This window comes from Nyctibius grandis, chromosome 4, assembly GCF_013368605.1.
Source record: "Nyctibius grandis isolate bNycGra1 chromosome 4, bNycGra1.pri, whole genome shotgun sequence".
NCBI classification, from domain to species: Eukaryota; Metazoa; Chordata; class Aves; order Nyctibiiformes; family Nyctibiidae; genus Nyctibius; species Nyctibius grandis.
The window spans coordinates 11841902-11855428 of NC_090661.1; positions in this window are offsets into that span (position 1 = coordinate 11841902).

The following is a 13527-nucleotide window of genomic DNA, read 5'->3' on the forward strand; positions in this document are numbered from 1 at the left end:
ATAGCAGCTCAGTTGTTATTTGCTGAGCAAATCACACACCTCAGACTTTCTAAAATCAGGTCAAAGGGCCCTGTGCTGTGCACAGGTACAGGGACTCTATACAAAAATACATCCCCAAGGTCTATGTGGATCCATGTGATATATCTGCAAGATTTGAACTATTCTATGTACTGCTTTCTTTTTTTTCTTCCCCTGCCCTGCAAAATCACTTAGGGAAGGTCCTGCCTAAGTGTTTCACATCGGTTTCTTTCTTCCAGTGAATACTTTTGCAAGTGCAAATGATTGTGAATTTTACATCGTTTACTGATTTGTACTCTGGTTTGCTGTCAAAGTATTTTATCATAAAAACTAGTGAGCTGGTCACATAAGCATTGAACAACATTATTATGTAGTTAGTATACATCACAGCGACTAAAGCAAAACTAATGGGTGCTTACATAAAGGGCATAAGAACAAGGCAGGTATTGAGTTACCCTTTCTCTGCATGACTTCCCAAATTCCAGTAATCATCAGTTTGTGAGGTAGAGGTCATATCTGAATCCTTCTGCTTCCCATCCACCAAGGGGCCACGAATTCCTTTCTGAAGGATTAAAAGACAAAAAAAAGAACAGCAGGACCAAAGGCTGGGGTGTAGCTCTCATAGGGTTTCGATGAGATTTAGGCATTTTTCTTCCTTCGGCTCCTACAACTCTTCTCTCTCAAACTGCTTTCATACCCACACAGCTCCACAAAGCACAGCAGAACATTGATCTCACCAGAGAAAGCAAAGGGAATAAGGTCCTAAAACGTGCTAAATGTGGGTCCAAAGCCAGTTAAGTATTTATTTGTAGGAGAGAACACGTTACAAAAAAAAACAAGTATTGAAAAGTAAAAATAGAATAAGCCTCTTGGGTCATCTTACCCCACCCAAATTAATTTTCTTCATAACGCAAACCACGTAATTGAGCAGTACCCCTTCTGTTTTGAGGAATGCAGTCCGCTCTTACTGATACCTGAACGCAGCACCATTTTAGCAAACAGATCTATTACAGAACTATGACAAAACAAACAAAGCAACATAGAACATTTTCTTTACCTTTAAATAAAATGAATTAGCTGGAAACTAAGCAAATAGCATTTGATAGAAATAACAGAATATGCTAGAACTTTACTCCAAAAAATGTGTAGTGTGTTCCCCTGATTGCTGAGACACGTTCAGTCTCATGCTCCTGCTTTGAGATTACTTTTAGAAATCCCAGGAACAGAGCTCTGCTCAGTCCTCTGGGAAACAGTTCCTCAGCCTGCCACCTCACAATGAGTTCTTCCTGTTCAACTCAACACTTACCTGCCATTTCATTGATCTTGTTGAAATATCTTCAAAAGCTCTTACTTGTTGTCTTTCATATTCATACCCACTGGAAAAAATCACAAGATATCTAGTTTAAAGCTAAGAATCACTGAAAGGAGAACTTGAGCTGAATCCAGTTTGCTTTATGCAACTAATTCCAAAGAAATTAAAAGGCTATTTAGGAGAGGGAAGCAAACTTATACCATTATGTAACATCAGTCATATCTTTGATTTTTTTTTTAATATGACCTTTTGAAAATTAGATTAGAAAGAGAATTTCAAATTAAAATTGCATCAATTAAGTTTCTTGCTCTTGCAGTTCAGGAGGGACATGTCTGATACATGAGGCAATATTGGAACTGCATGTTGTGGGATGTATCTGACTCATGGTCCTAAGTGGATTTAGTTGTCACAGTGTGATGTAGGGAGTTTGCAAGCTCCATTCAGCAAGAAAGGGATTGACTTGGATAATGATTCTGGAGCAGAGGGAAAGGGAACCAGCCACAGAGGGTGAGAAAGCTGCCAGGAGAGCAGCAAGAATCACTCAGGACACAACATCACTTAGAGGGCGGCATTTCTAAGTTGATGCTGACAGGAATTCAGAGATATGGGGGAACCAAGAGAGATCTAGAGGCTGGAGACAGGACTATAAATTGAGTTACTGGTGCTTATCTGCTGTCACACACAGTGACAGTAATTTATAAGTGTACCTCAGTAGTCAGAATTCCCCCGGGTTGCTTGTAAAAACTCTTGAGAGAGATGGCCTATTCACATGCATTTCCTCTCCTGGAGTTTACAGCCCCTAGAGCAGAAAGTACTTAATGGAGGTAGTGTTCTCTACTTCAGCTACAGATAGGTGTATTAGTGAGAGCTGCTTCTGGTCTTTGAAAGGATCAGTCTTCAAGCTGAGATTACTGAAGGAGTGGATATGCGTTTAATTCAGCCATTAAACTAGATTCGAAGGGGGATGGGGTAGTAGCTGGGCTTGCACCACTGGGGCAACGCTCTAGTGTTGAGGTAGACCAGGAGGCCTCCCATCCCCCTGGGGTGAAATCGGTGTGCTCAGCTCGCTCCCTGAAATGCCTGTACACCAATGCACGCAGCATGGGGAATAAACAGGAGGAGTTAGAAATCCGTGTTCGGTCAGGGGGCTATGATCTAGTGGCAATTACAGAGACTTGGTGGGACAACTCACATGACTGGAATGTGGTCATGGATGGCTATGTCCTGTTCAGGAAAGACAGGCCACTAAGGAGAGGTGGTGGAGTTGCTCTTTATGTGAGTGAGCAGCTAGAATGTATTGAGTTCTGTCCAGGGGCGGATCAGGAGCGAGTTGAGAGTTTGTGGGTGCGAATTAAGGGGCAGGCTGGCAGGGGTGATACTGTTGTGGGTGTCTATTACAGGCCACCGGATCAGGATGAGGAGGGTGATGAGGCCTTCTACAGGCAGCTGAGAGCAGTCTCACAATTACAGGGCCTGGTTGTTACAGGGGATTTCAACTACCCTGATATTTGCTGGGAGGCCTACTCAGCCAGCCATCCTCAGTCCAGGAGGTTCCTCCAGTGCATTGATGATAACTTTCTGATGCAAATGGTGGATGAGCCAGCTAGGAGAGGAGCGCTGCTGGATCTGATCCTCACTAACAAGGAGGGTCTGGTTGAAGCGGTGAAGGTTGAGGGCAGCCTTGGTTATAGTGACCATGAGATGGTAGAGTTCAGGATCTCATGTGGCAGGAACAGAATAGCTAGCAGAATTACAACCCTGGACTTCAGGAGGGCCAACTTTGGCCTTTTCAAGCAATTGCTAGGGGATATCCCATGGGACAGGGTACTAGAAGGTAAGGGGGCCCAAGATAGTTGGTTAGCATTCAAAGACTGCTTCTTCCGAGCTCAAGATCAGAGCATCCCAACAGGTAGGAAGTCAAGGAAGGGTACCAGGAGACCTGCATGGTTAAACAGGGAACTGCTGGGCAAACTCAAGTGGAAGAAGAGGGTGTACAGATCATGGAAGGAGGGGCTGGCCACTTGGGAGGAATATAAGTCTGTTGTCAGAGGATGTAGGGAGGCAACTAGGAAAGCTAAGGCCTCCTTGGAATGAAACCTTGCAAGAGAGGTCAAGGACAACAGAAAGGGCTTCTTCAAATACATTGCAGGTAAAACCAACACTAGAGGCAATGTAGGCCCACTGATGAATGAGGTGGGGGCCCTGGAGACAGAGGATAAAAAGAAGGCAGAGTTACTGAATGCCTTCTTTGCCTCTGTCTATACTGCTGGAGGCTGTCCTGAGGAGCCCCGGACCCCTGAGGCCCCAGAAGAAGTCAGGATAGAGGAGGAATCTGTCTTGGTTGATGAGGGCTGGGTCAGGGACCAATTAAGCAATCTGGATGTCCATAAATCCATGGGCCCTGATGGGATGCACCCGCGGGTGCTGAGGGAGCTGGCGGAAGTCATTGCTAGGCCACTCTCCATCATCTTTGCTAAGCCGTGGGCAAGGAGAGAGGTGCCTGAGGACTGGAGGAAAGCGAATGTCACTCCAGTCCTCAAAAAGGGCAAGAAGGAAGACCTGGGTAACTATAGACCGGTCAGCCTCACCTCCATCCCCGGAAAGGTGATGGAACAACTTGTTCTTGGTGCTGTCTCTAGGCACATCAAGGATAGGGGGATCATTAGGGGCACTCAGCATGGCTTCACCAAGGGGAAGTCTTGCTCAACCAACTTGATAGCCTTTTATGAGGATGTTACCCGGTGGATAGATGATGGTAAAGCTGTGGATGTGGTCTATCTCGATTTCAGTAAAGCATTTGACACGGTCTCCCACAGCATCCTCGCAGCTAAACTGAGGAAGTGTGGTCTGGATGATCGGGTAGTGAGGTGGATTGTGAACTGGCTGAAGGAAAGAAGCCAGAGAGTGGTGGTCAATGGGACAGAGTCCAGTTGGAGGCCTGTGTCTAGCGGAGTCCCTCAAGGGTCGGTACTGGGACCAGTTCTATTCAATATATTCATTAATGACTCGGATGAGGGAATAGAGTGCACTGTCAGCAAGTTCGCTGATGACACAAAACTGGGAGGAGTGGCTGACGCACCGGAAGGCTGCGCAGCCATTCAGAGGGACCTAGACAGGCTGGAGAGTTGGGTGGGGAGAAACTTAATGAAATATAACAAGGGCAAGTGTAGAGTCCTGCATCTGGGCAAGAACAACCCCATGTATGAGTACAAGTTGGGGACAGAGCTGTTGGAGAGCAGCGTAGGGGAAAGGGACTTGGGGGTCCTAGTGGACAGCAGGATGACCATGAGCCACCAATGTGCCCTTGTGGCCAAGAAGGCCAATGGCATCCTGGGGTGTATTAGAAGGGGTGTGGTTAGCAGGTCAAGAGAGGTTCTCCTCCCCCTCTACTCTGCCCTGCTGAGGCCGCATCTGGAATATTGTGTCCAGTTCTGGGCCCCTCAGTTCAAGAAGGACAGGGAACTGCTAGAGAGAGTCCAGCGCAGAGCCACGAAGATGATTAAGGGGGTGGAACATCTCCCTTATGAGGAGAGGCTGAGGGAGCTGGGTCTCTTTAGCTTAGAGAAGAGGAGACTGAGGGGTGACCTCATTAATGTTTATAAATATGTAAAGGGCAAGTGTCATGAGGATGGAGCCAGGCTCTTCTCAGTGACATCCCTTGACAGGACAAGGGGCAATGGGTGCAAGCTGGAACACAGGAGGTTCCACATAAATATGAGGAAAAACTTCTTTACGGTGAGGGTGACCGAACACTGGAACAGGCTGCCCAGAGAGGTTGTGGAGTCTCCTTCTCTGGAGACATTCAAAACCCGCCTGGACGCGTTCCTGTGTGATATGGTCTTGTTAATCCTGCTCTGGCAGGGGGATTGGACTAGATGATCTTTCGAGGTCCCTTCCAATCCCTAACAGTCTGTGATTCTGTGATTCTACTATTGAAGCCATAAGCCCCATGGCTGGGTTGGGCCAGACCATGGTGAATGGCCCTGGGAATGGCTACAGCCACTTTTATTTTCTCCGTCTGCAAATGTGAGTAAGCCTCCTTTGAATGTGATTGTGGAAGATTAATCCCCATGGCTTCAAGATCTGAATACAAAAAAATAAAGGCACATTTATATGTGATGGGCAAATTAAGCTAAATTAACCTCATGAACAATGAAGGCTTATAAAATAGTCTGCCTTCAACAACATGCTAAAGAATACGATGTAATTACAATTTAGTTCTAAGTAAGTACTTTTTTATTATTAAAATTAATGGTACATTTAATTAATATGGAATTATTGGGAATGATATGCTTTACTGAAGTAATAATGATGAATTCCTGAAGATTAGAGATAAGTTTTGTGGTTCCTATGATAAAATATTTTTAGCTGGCTAACATATGAAGGCATTTAGAATTGTCCTAGTTTCTTTAATGGAAAATAATTTCTTTCATGAAATACTTTAAAATTATTCTTACATAACTTGCGGGGAACTTACTGGGCTTTTTGTAAGTTGGCATGTTGATCAAGCACACGTATTGCCTAATCTTAAAACAAATAGAAATCAGCAGGTATTTTATAGATTTCCAGTATGTTATGTACTTCCCAATATGCACGTGGGATCAATCAGACTCACAGTTCTCTGTATTCCCAAATAAGGTATGTGATTCTAAGTTTTGATTAAAGAGAGATCCAGAATCTCATTTATTATGTAGATGAAGAGTAAGATAACTCTTCTGTTTAGGACTTTGAGGATGGGCTGTGGGAGATGTGGGTTCTAATTCTCAACCTGCCTTATTAAGCATGGAAAAGCTGTTAAGAACCATTTCTTTGATGCCTTGATGGTTTGTCTGTCAATTAATTAGCTGTCCTTTAAGGTCCTATCATGGCCCTACATGGAGATGTAAGTGAGCATAAAGAGTGCCCGTTGTTTCTCTGAGCTTAATCCTACAGGTAAGAGAAGTAAAGCAGGCTTTGCAGAACTACAAAGGAGGCTTTGATTCACTTTCCCCTATCATTTGCTAAGATCATTGCACTGAAGAGACTTCAGTTTCATCTGATGCAAGACTGGAGCAGTTTTCTTAGTTTGGGGACACAGACAACTCCAGGCTACTACTTTGTTCAGGGCAGATTACAAAGTGATGATCCAGTCCTAACTGGGAGGAGGTGGGGGTTGTCCATCATTAAATAAACTAAGGCTTAACCAAATGTAAAAAGGAGATCTAGTCTAGTTATAAAACCTTAATTATAGATGGATACCTTTAGGTTATGCTGTTACAATGTTGCAAACTTTTACTATAAAAAGCTTGAAACAGTTTTGACCTAGTTAGTGTTTGCATTCAGATACCGATGTAAGCTGAATTGCAATGGTCTGGTTATGTATCTCTTAAGTTTTAGATGAGAATGATCTGGTTATGTATTTTACTTTGAATCAGCAATTGAATAGCATAAGTTCAACATTTGTCCACTGCTTTCTAAATGCCAATGCCAATGTATGTTGTAAATAGTCTATGACTGTCACCATTGGTCTATCACAGAGAGTATTATTCATATCTCAAGTCTTTGGAGGAATAAAGTCCTCTATTGAGATTCATAAACAATATGCCATTAATTTCCTGTGTAGAAATTAAGACAGCTGGTAATACCCAACAGTGACACAGTGGGATTCAGCACAGTGGGACTCAGCTTGGAAGTGGAGGCCTTCTCAGTGCCTGTGACTTGCTTCTTCCAAAGATTGTCACCTCTACTGCAGGGACAGCTGAACTGCATGCAAAAATGCTCCCACATCACCACATTCTAGAACATAAGCAGAATCAGTCCTGATTTTTTAGTGGAATAGTTTAGAAAAGGCTGGCTGGATTAAACCATTTCCCTGTTGTGGGAAGCAAAGAGCAATCATAAAGATAGGCAGCTGAAGGCCACCATCAGTTAAATTCACCTATGTTTGTGAGTTAACACCTTGACATATTAGGGGGGGCAAATACAAAACTTTAAAGGAAAATACTAACATTTATCATGGCAACTGGCAATCACTTGTCTGCAGCAAATCAATATAGGTAACCAAAAGCTAAGTTGTATGTTGAACGTTGCCTCCAAAATTTTAAAGGGCCAGAGAACTGGCAAACCTATCTGTATTGGGTCTGGCTGGGATGGGGTTAATTTTCCGCATAGCAGCCCTCACAGTGCTGTGCTTTGTATTTGTAGCTAGAAAGGTGTTGATAACACACCAGTTTTTTGGCTACTGCAGAGCGGTGCTCCCACAGCATCAAGGCTGTCTCTCCAACATCCCTCCTCACCTCCAAAGGCCAGTAGCCTGGGGGTGGGGGTGGGCAGCATCTTGGGAGGCGACATAGCCAGGACAGCTGACCCAAACTGACCAAAGGGATATTCCATACCATATGACGTGTGCTCAGCAATAAAAGCTAAGAGAAAGGAGGGGAGTGGGCAGGGCTTTCATTATTATGACTTTTGTGTTCCGGAGCAACCACTACACATACCAAAGCCCTGCTTCCCGGTTGGACATCGGCTGCTAATGGGAAGTAAAGAATAAATCTTTTTGGTTTTCCTTTGCTTCTGCACACGGCCTTTGCTTTTGCTTTATTAAACTGCCTTTATCTTGACCCATGACTTCTTTTCCATCTTATTTTCTCCTGCTCTGTTCTACTGAGGAGGGGAGTGATAGAGCAGCTTGGTGGGCACCTGGCAGCCAGCCAAGGTCAACCCACTGCAATATCAGACAGATGTTATGGAAATGTTGTGATGAATTTCATTTAAGTTGGATTCATTTTTATCCCTGTAAAGATTGTGACATGGCCAAGAAACGGAAGTATATTCTTGTCCAAATTCTGTGTTTGTCCTCTGTGTCTGAAGGACTGAAGGACGTTTGCCAGACTATTCAGTTGTTGGTCAGAAGCTGGAAGAGCTACCAGAATACACTTCCCTAATACTTATGAATTATATTATTTCAAGTATCACGTTGCTAGCTTTTGAGATAGTGCTAAGCTATCTAAATGACTAGTATGATCCAGAAATTAACTACATTGTGAATCTAATCAGTTACTGTGAAGGAGATCAACTGCCTTACAACACTGTGGCTCCTCATTGATGTTACTCAGAATATGTTTGTGGCAAGTGATCTCTGATTTCAAACTCTTAGAAAGAACTTGAGAATATGGATCACAGATTTCCAGCGCACTGGCAGATAGTCATCTGCACTGATAATGTGTTTGGGATGAAATCTTGACTCCGCTGAGGTCAATGCAAGTTTGCAATCGCTGCTTAATAGTAAGACCATACAGCTGAATGACGGGGATCGTTCTTTGGGGTTTTTTAGTTAATTTTGCCCTAAAGCAAATTATCCATCAAGGTGTTACCAGTTCTGGGAAACAATGAAATCTCTTGTTCTGCTTTCTGGGATTTCATGTTGTTGCATGAATGAAAAACAAAGAAAATGGGCTCTTTATCTTGAAACCTTCAGAAAGGGAACTGAGGCCAGTGAAAGTGTCTGCTCCTTTCAGGAGGTTTTGGTGTAGTTATGAGTCTTGGAGATCGGTTTGAGTTCACATGTTATCTAAGAGACAGCAGTTATAAAATTAAGCCACTGGAGGTCATGTCAGTGTTGCTAGGCACTGGACAGCCACGCTTCTTGGTGCTGGGCCATTGTGCAGAGCCTGCCTTGGGAGATATCCCAAGGATACCCGCTGAGGGTGAAAAGAGTACTCGTCCAAGAAAAGCAGGAAAAAGTGTCCTTCTGAAGTGGGGGAAGGGATGTTGTTTGGTTTCTGTTTTCAATCTGTAGAAGCCCAAGAAAGGGAACCAAAAAATTATGGAGTGGGAGGACAGAACTGGGAAGGAGAGAGTAAAAGTATCTTTTTACATCAAGAATGGCCAGAGCAGACCACTGTTTAAAGCTTGGAGCTTCATTATTCTTGGTCCAGCTGGCAGTCTGTTAGAAGAGTCCTCCTGGCTCCTGGGTATCCAGACAAGTTTGGAGAAATGCAGGTTTTCCCATTTCCACTCTTGCAAGAGTAACAATTTCCTTGCCAGAAGCACTGACTAGGGGAAAGCTACATATCTGCAACTAGAGTAAGGACAGAGAGATGGGTTGCTGCTTCAGGACCCCAGAGGGGACTTCCAATATGTGGCCAAGAAGAGTCTGTTAATGTTGGCATTGAAGACAGCTGACTGCATTGTGTCTGTGTTCACAAAGATTCCCTCAAAGTACTGTATTAGTCAAAGCCTCTGCTGTAGTATACAAGTTAGATTTCCAAAGGTTAACTGGTCTTTGCCAGAAGAAATTGGTTTCTGTCCCATCATTTCCTGCAGACCTTTCAGAAGCAGGACACAAACATGTCACCAGAGCCACGGGAAGGGGGTGGTTTGTCTTGCCTGGCAGCCCCTGAAAACCCACGTCCTCCCTGATACTTTTTCACCTAACTGTTTGAAAACATGTCACTGAAGTGCTTGCAGGCAATAGACATTTGTCTTTACTGCTTCAGTAAAAATGTCTGTCGTGGCAAAGTGCAGTGAGACAAACTGCGATGCTGCCTGAAGAAAAGAGTATTAGCTGGATAAAGTGTGCCTTGATATTGCAGTGAGATCAGGAAGTCCTTCTCTCTATTATCTGTATTATTTCCAGTGCCTTCTGGTAACCAAAAAGATCCATCAAATGTTACATGAAGAACAAAAGAGAAACATGAGGCAGGAAAAGCCACTTTTCTGGAGAAAAACTGAAGATTGTGAGAGATAAACTGAGCTCCATTTTGTTAATTTTGTTGAATTCAGCGAGGTAAATCATAAGCCTATAACTTTTAAAATTAATATTCTATGTTGTAATATATAACAGTCTTTATGAACTGTTACTTCTCTCTTACCACTTGGCCTTTCAAGGCATTCTGAATTGTGAAGTCTTCTGTCCAAGCAAGGGCATATCTGCATGCACCACCTAACCTCTTTAACCATGTATATATGCATATTTTGAAAAAATTGTATATAGAGGGAAAATAACAAAAATAATAGAAACAGATAGTCCTGGAACCTTAACACAATATTTTTGGTTTCCTTGAAAATTATTTGCAGATTTGCTGAAGAAAAACACGAGTTCACAAATACTACAGATTCCTACAAGAGGTAATAGGAAAAAGATTCTAACTTGATGCATTTCCCATTTTCTTAAACTTCCAACCAGCTTTTTCCAAAGCTTAACAGTAACACCTAAACACTGGCGTACACATGTAGATTTCATTTAGGATTTTCAAAGGTCAGTTCTGAGCACCTACATGGTTTGGAAACCCATTTAGGGGCACGGATACTGTTCTCGGACAATAAACAAATGTAGATGGACATTTATGCCTCTGGCTGAACATTCCACAAACTTATAGAGAAGTCCACACCTAAATAATTGTTATATTCAGTATCATGATATTCTGGGATTCTATACATGTTATAACTTTTTAGCTACGTTTAGTTAATTCTTATTATCAATAAAAGGTATCTTTAACCAGATATATCATCTCCTAACTACTTCTTGTATCTTCTGGATTAGGCACTGTTATACATTATGTATGCTATTATTTGCATTTATTTTTCTGGATAACTTTTATTGCACAAGGAACCTGTGTTGCTGTTCTGTAGAAGTGTATCCAACCCACTGTGTTCCCCTACAGACTAATGAATTCCTGGGTCTGTCCCCTGAGAACAGACTTCTACCACACATTCTTTAATCTGTGTTATGTCTGGCGTGTCTCATTCTCCTTGCCTATCTGCTCCAAGTGTCCACTTTTCAGGTTCTTGACCCCTTCTAGCTCTTTTTGTTTTGGAGTCTCCATGTTCTCATTTAGAGAATGAACCATGGCTGGTTTTAATCCAGATAGTCCCAGTTCTCCAACCACACCCCAGCTGTCAGCACAGTCATAAGCAACCACTCTGCATGGCGACGTAGCAGAGTAGGCATGAACAACATAGAACTGCTTGGCTCAGGGACCAGGGATTGCTCCTTGGAGGACATGACATAATCCATGAAGCCTCTTCACGTCCAGTTGTCTCCCAGACTCCCCAGGGTATCTGTGTTTCCTGTTCTTGCCTTAATGTGATTAGTGGTAACTATTTCCTTGCCCAGTGAGTCCTACTACTTTACAAAATGAGTGTCAGGTACACAGTAGCACAGAAAAAAAAAAAAAAAATCTGTCACCAAGCCCAGGAAGGGTAAAGTTTTGCTAGAAGAGGTAACTTACCTTAACAAGTCAGGGAGAGAGATATCCCCACAAGCTCACACTGTGCCATCATACAGGCTCAGCTTTCTAATTCTGTAATTACTTAAATATTTAGTCAAGTGCAGCTGTATTGCAGACTAATATTTCAATTTCTCAGTTATCTGTGTAGCCACGTTCTTCATAGGTGGCACTGAGGCAAGAAAGTAATTGTAATTTAGCATTTGGAAAGTTGGCATACACTTTTGTGTCAGCTTCCCTTTTTAGCCAAATGCTGTTTCAAAAATCTTCCATGTTACACATGGATGAAAATAACTTAGAGATTGGAGGAGCTTTTCAAACAGGAGTCAACAGAAGCAAAAATCCTACTCAACCTCTGCACAGTACAAGCAATATTTAAATATTCCAGGCATTTTCACAATGGTTTAAGTTGGAGAAAATCTGGACTGAACACAGACCATAATCTTTCTAATGGCATTTTAAATTCATTGAGCACATTGGCAGTTAGCCAGTTGTCTGACAACAGGAAAGGGGTTAGGTCAGAATGACCTAGACACATGCAGGAAAACTGTTACCTTCTCAAGGCATTCTTCTTGGGATAATAATTTTGAAACCTACAACAAGAAATGGATCATGTCATAGCAGTGAACCTAGGAGGGAACACCTGGGCTAATGAGTGCTACAAATGTGCAGAAGCGTTGATACTCCTCTCATTGCTGCTACAGAGTAAGAGCCCTAAAAGGCTGAGTGCTGTTTAAGTGGAAAAGCTTGACAGCATGTGTCTGGGAACATAGTTGCCTTCTGGCTCAGGATAACACTGTCAGACCTTACCACCCCAGGGTACCAATGTGGGCTTTTGGGCTCAGTGGGAAATGCTGTGGTTCCAAAGTGCAGTATCACTTTCAGACTGGGAAAGAGCAGCTGTAAGGGATATAACTGAGTGCAGCTACTACCAGACACGTGTGCTGAACAGAAGGCTCTAACGCTATGCTGTGGCCTGAAAACTGCAGTTTGGTACAGTTCCATCCCAGCTATTTGGGGGACAAAAGTACTCTGATCAGCCATCTGATCCATTTACTTTTCTCTCTCATGTCTGTGACACTATATGTTTGAGAGAAGTTCCAAGAAATCCAGAACAAAACACTGAATGTGTCATGGTAAGCAAGAATGTTTTTCTCCTCCTTTTGATTCCAAGGCTGTGAGCTTTGCTTTCCTTTGCCATCCACTTCTAACACATAAACAAGGCAACCACTCTTCTGTTGCAATGTGTCTGAGGTAGCTGTAATCACCATGCTGACTGACAGTAATTGGTATGTGCTTTGGTCAGCTTTAAAGTCATGCTAATTAAAACTAATTTTCCTACTCACATCTTGAAAGAAACACAGTATCTGGAGGCAAGATTGTGTTGTCAAGCATCTGGGGAAAACTTTAATAAATCCTCAGGCACCAATGTCTGCCTCCCTCAGAGCTGGCAACAGTAGCCTCCACGCTCCAAAAGAACACTGTCATATTCTCTAGGCTCTTGTCCTCTCAATGTGCATCAACAATTCTACTAGTAGGATAAGTAAAGCTTATTATGCTAGGTAGCAAACCAGCACATATTGTGGATTGGGCATTCATGTGATAGCTGAAGATACTTAGTATTTTTTCTGAAGTACTTTCTCAAGTACTTCACTGGAGCACTTTCTTGAACATGCATAACATCCCCAGAGACCTGTAGAATGGGGAATAGAAAACACTGAAATAGGAGGAAGAACTAGGGAATACAACGTGCAATTCCTCAGGTGTGGGCTTAGTCAGGACACTGGACTCAGTACAGAATACCTAATAAACTCTTTAATTATAGCAGGGTTTAACATTGTCTTAAAGTACCTCCAGCAGCCTGTTGCCACCCATTTTAAGTTGGTTCATTATGGAGTCAGCAGAAAGTGCTCACCTTTCTGAAGCATTAGCACAATGCTTGCTGTGCTGGTTCGGCTGGGTGTTGTCCGTTCAGTCACTCACTAGCTA